Source organism: Phascolarctos cinereus, unplaced genomic scaffold (assembly GCF_003287225.1).
Source record: "Phascolarctos cinereus isolate Bilbo 61053 unplaced genomic scaffold, phaCin_HiC Scaffold_4;HRSCAF=312, whole genome shotgun sequence".
Lineage (NCBI taxonomy): Eukaryota > Metazoa > Chordata > Mammalia > Diprotodontia > Phascolarctidae > Phascolarctos > Phascolarctos cinereus.
Window position 1 is genome coordinate 73,081,772 of NW_027555847.1, and position 10,793 is coordinate 73,092,564.

General features: G+C 37.1%; 1 pseudogene; it reads left to right on the forward strand.

Annotated features, from left to right (window-relative positions):
• Positions 1-9,319: 9,319 nt before the first annotated feature.
• LOC110204834 (large ribosomal subunit protein eL28 pseudogene) lies at positions 9,320-9,728 on the forward strand (annotated as a pseudogene).
• The last annotated feature ends 1,065 nt before the right edge of the window (positions 9,729-10,793 follow it).

The window sequence follows — 10,793 nt, forward strand, 5'->3', positions numbered from 1 at the left end:
AAGGTTGATCAGAAGGGATTGCAGGAATCTCTTTGCTGGTACTGAGGCAGGATTCTCTTGCTTTCTCCTGCTTGGATCTTAGTCAACAGTCCTGGGTAGTGGTCTTGGGGTGAGGAGGAGCTTTGGCATGGTAGAGCTTGTGGGGGCACATTTCCACAGTTCCAAGGCAGAAAAGAGGGCATGTGATCAATCATAGACCAGAGCACAGGCCAGGAAAGGAGTAAACACCTCACCTTTGATCATACCACCTTGGAAGAACTGAAAATTTATAGGTCCCCAGAAGCATCTCTCGAAACAGTGGCACAAAACACCTAAATCTTGGGACAGTACACCCTCCACACTGGAAGCAGAGCCCTACCTTAACAAAGAGTTTAAAAGTCAAGTAATTGGCTGGGAACATAAGCAGAGGGGGGGGAAAATCAGACTACAGAATCTTGCTTTAGTGACAAAGAAGATCAAAACCTTAAAAAATAGATTAACCCAAATGGCAAAAGAGGTCAAAAAAGCCAATGAGGAGAAGAATGTCTTAAAAAAGCAGAATTGGCCAAATGGAAAATGAGGTCCAAAAGCTCATTGAACAAAATAATTCCTTAAAAATTATAAAGGAGCAAATGGAAGCTAATGACTTTATGAGAAATCAATAAACAAATCAAAACCAAAAGAATGAAAAACATAGAAGACAATGTGAAATATTTCATGGAAAAACTCAAGCGACCTGGAAAACAGATCTGGGACACAGAATTTTAAAATTATTGAAATACCTGAAATCCATGATTTAAAAAAAGAGCCTAGACATCATCTTTCAAGAAATTATCAAGGAAAACTGCCCTGATATTCTAGATCCAGAGGGCAAAATAGAAATTGAAAGAATCCACCAATCACCACTGGAAGGAGATCCCAAAATGAAATATTTTATTTTTTACCTCTTTTGCCATTTGAGTTAGGCTATTTTTAAGGTGTTATTTTCTTCAGTATTTTGTGGCAAAAAAAAAAAAACCTCCTTTAGCAAGCTGTTGACTTGTTTTTCATGATTTTCTTTTATCACTCAGTTTTTTCTCTACTTCTCTTACTTGCTTCTCAAAATCCTTTTTGAGCTCTTCAACGGCCTGGGACTAATTCATATTTTTCTTGGAGGCTTTGGATGTAGGAGCTTTGACTATGTTGTCTTCTTTTGGTTGTATGTTTTCAGCTTTTCTGTCACTAAAGAAAGATTCTATGGTCTGACTCTTTTTGCTTGCTCATGATCCCAGACAATTATTTCATATTTTCAAAATGAAAACTCCCAGGAATATTACAGCCAAATTCCAGAGTTCCCTGGCCAAGGAGAGAATATTGTAAGCAGCCAGGAAAAAAAAAAAACCAATTTATGTATTACAAGATTAGCAGCTTCTACATTACAGGATCAGAGGGCTTAGAATATGATATTCCAGAGGGCAAAGGAGCTAGAATTAAAACCAAGAATCACCTACCCAGCAAAACTGAGTATAATCCTTTAGGGGAGAAATGGATATTCAATGAAATAGAGGACTTTCAAGCATTTTTGAAGAAAAATCAGAGCTGAATAGAAAATTTGACTTTCAAATATAAGACTCAAGTGAAACATGAAGAGATAAACAGGAAAAAGAAACCATAAGGGGCTTATTAAGGTTAAACTATTTACATTCCTGCATGGAAAGATGACATTTGTAACTCATGAGTTCTTTGTCAGTATTAGGGTAGTAGGAGGGAAAAATTATTTATATGTAGATAGATAGATAGATAGATAGATAGATAGATAGATAGATAGATAGATAGAGGGCACAGGGTGAGTTGAAAAGGTAAACAGGAAAGGGAAATTATAAGAGACTTAATAAGGTTACACTCATTACATTTCTACATGGGAAGATGATATTTTTAACTCATAAGTCCTTTCTCATTGTTGGGTATACAAGGAGTATATATAGACAGAGCATACACGTGAGAGTTGAATATGAACGGATGATATATAAAAAAGTAAAAGGTTGAGAAAGGAATATACTGGGGAAAAGAAAAAGGGAGAGGTAGAATGGGGTAAATTATCTCACATAAAAGAGGCAAGAAAAAGCTTTTACAGCAGAGGGGTGGAGTGGGGAGTGATTGAACCTTATTCTCATCAGAATTGGCTCAAACAGAGAATAATACTCAATTGGGTGTAGAAATCTATCTTACTCTACGGAAAAGTAGGACGGAAAATGGATAAGGGAAGAGGGAGTGACAAAAAGGAGTACAGATTGGGGGGGGACAGAAATACTTCTGAGGAGGGGCAGGGTGAAAGGAGTGAGAAAATAGAATAAGTGGGGGATTTAGATGGAGGAAATAGAATTAGCAATAGTAACTGTGAAAAAAAATTTTGAAGCAAGTTTCTCTGATATAAGCCTCATTTCTCAAACATAGAGAAGTGAATCAAATTTATAAAAATAAGACCCATTACCCACTTGATGAATGACCAAGAGACATGAATGGTTTTCAGATGAAGTAATCAGTTATCTACAGCCATATGAAAAAATACTCTAACTCACTATTAATTGGAGAAATGCAAATTAAAACAATTCTAAGGTACTACCTCATATCTATTAGATTGGCTAATAGGACAGAAAAGGTAAATGACAAATGTTGGAGGTGATGTGGGGGGAAATGAGGCATTAATTCAGGGTTGGTGGGATGTGAACAGATTTGACCATTCTGTGGAGCAATTTGGAATTAAGCCCAAAGGACTATGAAACCACGCATACTCTTTGACCTAGTAATACCAATACTAGGTCTGTATCCCAAAAGAAATTAAAAAAAAAAAAGGAAAAGGACCTATATGTACAAAAATACTTATAGCAGCTTATTTCTGGGGGCAAAGAATTAGAAATTGAGGGTATGCCCATAAATTGGTGAATGGCTAAACAAGTTGTTGGTACGTGATTATTAAGGCATACTATTGTACTATAAGAAATGATGAGCAAGATGTTGTCAAAAAAACCTGGAAAGATTTCATGGGCTGATGCAAAGTGAAATGTACTGTGTACAAAGTAACAGCAATATTGTAAGATGATCAGCTGTGAATGACTTAGCTATCCTCAGCAGTACAACAATCCAATACAACTTTGAAGGACTTATGATAAAAAATGTTGTCCATTCCCAGAGAAAGAACTGATGGTGTCTGAATACAAATTGAAGCATACTTTTTTACTTTATTTTTTAGTTTTTTGTCTATGTTTTCTTTCACAATATGTCTATTATAGATATGTTTTGCAAAGTTACTCGTGTATAACTTATATTGAACTGCTTACCTTCTCAATGAGGCTAGGGTAGGGAGGGAAGAAGGGAGAGAATTTGGAACTCAAAGTTTTAAAAACAAATGTTACATATTGTTTATACATGTAACTGTGGGGAAATAAAAATAAAATACTAAAAAAAATAGTACTTAAAAGGGAAAAAAGAAAAGAATCCACCAATCACCTAAGAAAAGAGATCCCAAAATAAAATCTCCAAGGAATATTATAGCTAATTTACAGAACTATCAGGTCAAGGAAAAAATATTGCAATGACCAGAAAGAAGCAATTCAAATACCAGGGAGCCACAATTAGGATCACAGAGGACTTAGCAGCTGCAAAATTAAAGTATTGGGAGTCATAGAACATGATATTCCAGAAGGCAGAGGAGCTAGGACTACAATCAAGAATCACCTACCTATTGAAGTTAAGCACAACACTCCAAGGGGAAAAATGGTCATTCAGTGAAATAGAAGTATTTCAAGCATTCATAAGGAGAAGACCAGAATTGAACAAAAAATTTTATCCTCAATATCAAGGCCTAAGAGAAGCTTAGAAAAGGAAAAAGGGAAAAGAAAACATATTCAATGAAGGTGAACTGTTTACATGCCGACATAAGAAGATACTACTTGTAATTCTTAAAAACTGTACCACTAAGTGCAGATAGAAGGAATATACATAGACAGAGGGTACAGATATAAGGTGAAGTTGAAGGAATGACATAAAAAATAATTAAAGGATGAGAAAGAGGAGAACACTGGGTGCAGAAGGAAGGGAGAGGTAGAATGGGGAAATTATTTCACATGAAGAGGCACAAAAAAACTATTACAATGGATAGCAATATGGGAGGGTGGATGATGGGCATCATTTGAGTCTTCCTCTCATTGGTTTTGGCCCAAAGAGAGAATTATATGCACAAGTTGAATATAGAAATCTATCTTACTCAACAGGAAAGTAAAAGGAAAGAAGGAAGAAAGAAAGAGGAGATTAAGTAAATGGTGCAGGGGGTGACTGACAGAAGAGAGGACAGACTAGGGAAAGTGGTAGACAGAAGCAAAACAATGGTGAGGAGGGAAAGGGTAAAAGGAGAAAGAGGACAAACAGGAAAGAAAAATACAATGGAGGGAAATACGCAGTTAGTAATCATAACTGATGTGAATGGTATGAACTCCCTCATAAAACAGTAGTGGATAGCAGAGTGGATCAAAAAACAGAATCCTACAATATCTTGTTTACAGGAAACATCCCTGAAGCAGAAACACACACAGAGTAAAGGAAGGGGCAGAATCTATTGTGATACAGATGAAGTTAAAAAAAAAAAAGCAGGGGTAGCAATCTGATCTCAGACAAAGCAAAAGCAAAATTAGACCCAATTAAAAGAGATAAGGAAGGAAACTACATCTTGCTAAAAGGTACCACAGGCATTGAAATAATATGAATACTAAAGATATATGCATCAAGTCATATATCATACGAATTTTTAAAGGAGTTAAGTGAGTTGCAAGTTCATGACCAAACACTAGGTACAGTGCATTATGAAATATAAAATAGATAATTTTGTTATATTAAATGAAAAAGGTTTTGCACAAACAAAACCAATGCACCCAAGATTAGAAGGAAAGCAGAGTTGGAAACAATCTTTATAGCAAGTCTCCTTGATAAAGGCTCCATTTCTCAAATATATAGATAACTGAGTCAAATTCATTAGAATACAAGCCATTTTCTAGTTAAGAAGTGGTCAAAGGATATGGATACAGTTTTCAATGAAGAAATCTAAGCTATCTATAGGCATATGAAGAAGTGCTCTGAATCACTTTTTATTAGAGAAATGCAAATTAAAACAACTGTTAGAAACCACTACACACTATCAGATTGGCTAATATGACAAAAAAGGAATATGATAAATGTTGGATAGGATGTTGGAAAATTGGGACACTAATGCAGTGTTGGAGTTGTGAACTGATCTAACCATTCTGGAGAGTAATTTGGAACTATGCCCAAAGGGCAACCAAACTGTACTTACTCTTTTATCTAGCAATATCACTACTAATTCTATATCCCAAAGAGATCATAAAAAAGGTAAAAGGGCCTACATGTGCAAAAATATTAATTGCAGCCTTACTCATCGTGGCAAAATATTGGAAATTGAGGGATGTGCATCAACTGAGGAATGGCTGACCAAGCTGTAGTATATTAATGTAATGGAATACTATTGTGCACTAAGAAGTAATAAACAGGCACATTTCAGAAAAACCTGGAAAGACATATACAAACTGATGCAAAGTGAAATGAGCAGAACCAGGAAAATGTTATACACAGTATCAGCAATATTGTCTTATGGATCAACTATGAATGACTCAGCTCTTCTCAGCAACACAATGATCCCAGACAAGTGCAAAGGACTCAGGAGGGAAAATGCTATCCTCATCCAGATAAAGAACTGGTGGACTCTGAATGCAGGTCAAAGAATACTTTTTCACTTACTTTATTCTTTTTCATGTTTTTCTCCCTTTTGATCTGTTGCTTCCTTCACACCTCTGACTAATATGGAAATATGTTTTACATAATAGCATATGCATAACCTATATCAAATTGCCTACCATGTTAGGAAGAGGGTAAGGGAGGGGAGAAAGAAGAAAAATTTTGAACTCAAAACTTTGTGAAAATGAATGCTAAAAATTGCCTTGACCTATAATTGGGAAAAATAAAATTCTATTAAAAATCAATAGAGAAATATTTCAAAAGAAGAATGAAATACATTAAACGTCTACTAATAAACAAGTCAGAGCACACATACAGACAACCATATAGCAGTTCTAGTTTTTGTCTCAGTTTGCTTTTTTACAGAAATTAATGATGAATTATACCACGGGAGTGATAATAGTTATAGTTAGGTTGTGTTAATATACAAAATATGATACTACAAGTAATAATCTGAGTTTAGATGCTTTACTAATGAAAATATCAAGCAAACAAGCAAGAAACAAATATTTAATAAGTGTCTAGTACGTGTTGAACACTGAAGCAACTATGGCCTACTTCACACAACTATGAAAAATAATGAAACTCACATTGAAAAATAAAAGTTCAAGAATATCAAGGTGAACTATAAAAAAAAAATAAAATTGGCAAGACTTGTTCTGTCAGATATCAATTTAAAGATAAGCAGGAGAGGTGATAAGATTGGCTGATTACTCATGCTACAGTTATAATTATCAACACTATCTGGTATTGGGAAGAAAATATTATTATCTAATGTTTTCTCCTAATTTGTTAGAATCATATTCATGCAGTAAGGCAGTGTTTAATGACCCTACTAGCATCACAAAAACCACTGAGCAAAGCATTATCAATCAAAAACTGCAATGCTACTGTCTGCCATTAATATAAATAACCCAGGAAGGCATTGCATTTTATTCATTCGGCAGAATTTATTAAGCACTTACAGATACTATATCCAGGCACTCTGCTAGGCACTGGAGACACAAAAATAAAAATGAAACAGTCGCTGCCCACAAGGTCTTACATTTTCCTCCACTAAAACCAAGGCCTCTCTTGTCTCCACTTTTCTTCACTGATCCTGAGAGTGGCTCTTACTCCAGCTCTTTTTACAGATAGAATTTGGAAGCCTCCTTGCTCCAGACCCTATAATAGTATGAATGTACCTCTCCTTGCTTCAAGTGCCCATATAAGAGACCCCTTCCTTAGTGTCAAGACCTTGCACATTGTCAGACTTTGTACTATATCTTTTGCTGCCACGTTCCTGTCCAGGAGAAGGGTTTCAGACCCCCAAACTCAAAAGTCCAGTGTACATGTAAAAGGTAATGCTTGAGCTGAGCTTCAAAAGCAACTTAGGATTCTAAAAGACAGGATGAGAAAGGAGTAATATTAAAGACATGGTGGACATTTCAAATATAATTAGGATGAGGCAAAGAAACTGGAGCTAAAGGCTAGTTTTATCAGGCCAGAGGGACCCCCCATCAAGGATCTCATTATTTCTTCTGTGATCAACTATCATCTTTATGAAAATTACTCCAAAATCAACATATCCCACTGTAATTTCTCTCCTGAGAATGGGTGTCCACCACAGTTTAGAAAGTATGAATTTATAGTAAGACAAATTGGTTCATCCTCATTATTTTATCTGGCAATGTCAGCAACCTGACAACAGAATGTGAGAAAGCCAAGAGTAGGGTTTATCAGTGGTGGTGCCTGAGTAAGCTGAGTATGGAAGAAGAACTTTTGTCAGAATAATTCTATTTCATCTTGATTCTCAGGATACTAGCAAAACTATAATAAAATGGCTGATCAAGCTGGGTAGGGAAACAAATGAAGTGGAAATGGGGTCCATCCAAATAAGTAGGACTCAAAAGACTGACGGTAATTGCTAACATTTATATAGCACTTTAAGGTTTACAATGTACCTTACATACATTATCTTTATTGATTCCTACATAGACCCTAGGAGTTGGGTATTATTATTATTATCCTCATTTTACTTAGGAGGAAATTAGAGTTGAGAGTTTTTAAGCAACTTGGTCAAGATCACATTGCTAATAAATGTCTAAGTCATAATTTGTACTCAGGTTTTCCTTACTCCAAGTCTACCACTCTATTGATTGTACCACCTCACTGCCTCAATCACAATGAATTTGAATATCAGATTTAATGAGGATGGATAATCTAGTTGGAGGGATATGAGGTTGTAGAGAACAAAAGGAATCCAAGATCTTAGAAGTAGAATAGTACTGACCAGCAATAAAATCCAAGCTATGAGAATACTTATAGATGGCATGAGTGAAAAATAAAAGAATATCATCAAAGATGAAAAAATCTTGGAACTATTTGTCAGTGTGTTAGGAGAATCATCATCATAGAGGTTGAAATGGGAAGTAGGCTGGAAAGAAGGACTAAGAAGTCCTAGAATATAATAAATGATCATAATGAGGGTAGTAAGACGATGTTATAAGAGGATGGTATCTATTTCTAAAAAGAAGGAAGGTTGTTAAGAGATTATAGTGGGGGACAGAGACAAGATGGCACAGTACAGGCTGGGACCCAATTGTACTTTCCTAACATTCCATTCCAAACAACTTTAAAATAGTGCCTCAAATAAAATTTTGGAGCATAAAGCCAAGAAAATGTCAGAGGGAGACCTTTATTCAGCCTAAGACAACTTAGGAGGAGTGCAGGAGAGGTCTGTTACACAGCCATGTAAACAGGACAAGAGTGCAGCAGGAATACCAACTGTGGGCCTTGAAGGTGACTGTAACAGCCGCAAGAGTAGCTTCTGGAGCTCTCAGCCAAGAGATGGAAAGGGAGTTGAACAACTGGTCAGAAAGAGATTAAATGAGACCCTCTGCTGGCACTAGGTAGAGGGGGCATTGATTGGCAACTCTACTGCTCATAAGCAGTTCTGGGTTGTAGTTCCAGGGCAGAGGGGCAGGGGAGAGCTTATAATCAGTCACAAAAGAGCAGGTGCCCTGGTCATAATTCTAATGCTAATACTTGCAGATGAAGGGGAAGAGGGGACTTTCCTGGGTAAAGGACCAGGAGATCAGTGACTACATCTCCCCCAAAATAACATCACCTTGAAAGCACTGAAAACTTACAGACCTGGAGGAAATGGTAGCATGAAAAAGTCTAAAGCTTGGCACAGCACCTCCCCACCCTCAGATGAGCACGGCCCAATTTTAACATAAGTACAAAATAAAACAGGCTGAGGAAATGAGCAACAGCAGCACCAACAAAGACCATAAAAATTACTATTGTGACAGGGAAGACCACGACATAAGCTTAGAAGAAGAAAACAATGTGAAAGTGGCTGCAAGCAAAGTCACAAAAAATGCTAATGGGTCCCAAGACCAGGAATAATTCCTTAGAAGCGTTAAAAAGTTAAAAATTGCAGAGGAAAAATTGGGGAAAGAAATGAGAGTAATGCAAGAAAGTTATGAAAAGAGAATTAACAGCTTGGTTAAAAAAAAAAAAAGGCGGCCTTTTCCAGCTCCAAGAGCCGCCACAAGGGCAGAACCCCACCACCATGTCGGCCCACCTGCAGTGGATGATCCTTCAGAACTGCTCCAGCTTCCTGATCAAGCTCAGCAAGCAGATGTACAGCACCGAGCCCGACAACAAGGCTGGAAACTCGTTCCACTACAACAGCTGATCCACTAGAAGACGTGGGCATCGAGCTGGCAGTGGACAGCAAGGGAATCACAGTGGTGCTAAAGCGCAGGGTAGGTCAGAGGAAAACTGCTACTTCCTACGCGAGGACCACAATCAACAAAAATGCTCAGGCCACACTCAACAGTGTCTGACACATTATGAGCAAGAATAAATACTGGAAAGATCTCCGCAGGGCCGCTCTGCACCAGGCCAGTGCCATCCTGTGGAGCCAGAAGCCAATTGTGGTGAAGAAGAAGCAAACTTGCCCACCCAAGAGCACCTGAGGTGCCAGGCCTGCCTTTGGCTAATAAAGTCAGACTGCCCAAAAAAAGGGGGGGGGCACAAAAATACTGAAGAAAATAACACCTATAAATGTAGAATAAGCCAAATGGGGGGGAAAAAAGTACACAATTCACTGAAGAAAAGAGCTCCTTAAAAAGCATAACTGGCAAAATGGAAAAAGAGGTACCACAATGGAATGAAGAAAATAATTCCTTAAAAATTAGAATAAATAGAAGCTAATGACTCCATTATACTTTACAAAACAATAAAACAAAGTCAAAAGGATGAAAAAATGTACTTTCAGAATTCACTAGGTCTACAAGGTCATGGATAATCTCACTAGTCAGTCAATGATGATGTACTAAATGCCTACTATGTTCCAGGAACTTATTCACCTACAATGAGGAAAAGACAAACACAAAGAGGCAGAGGTGGTCATATATTCACAGCTTCATGGAGGCCATGAGGAAGACAAAACAATTGCCTCTTACCCTGCCTGACTCTCAGGACAAGTGTTAAATAGTCCTTATACAGCCCCTTGGCTTGCTTTTATGTAATCTCTAAGCCATCAATTTTTTTAGTCTTGCAGCCAATTAGAGGATTTAGTCATCACACAGGATCAAGACATACATATGGCCAGAAGGAGACACTCCCTAAATTTCCACATGATAAAATGAAACCAGATGAGGAATATCTGCCCATGTTCCAGACAATTGTCCTATAATCAAGGGCATCCATGTTACAGTAGAATTACACAACCTTCCCTGGGAATCTCCATGAAGGAAATCAAAAACTATGAAATGTCGCTCTCATTGTAGATACTCAATAAATATAAAATAATTTAGTACAATGTGGACAGCCTTGCTGTCACTGCAATGATCCAAAGATGCCAGAGACCCCAGAGCCATGGTACAGTCCTGGCCAAAGCCAGTTATTCCATAGCTGTGAAAAGAGGTGGAACTCCAATGAATGGTTAATATCATGTGTATATTTATTGTATATACATGCATTGTATATACATACATGTATGTATACATACATACATTCATATGCGTGTGTGTCAAATA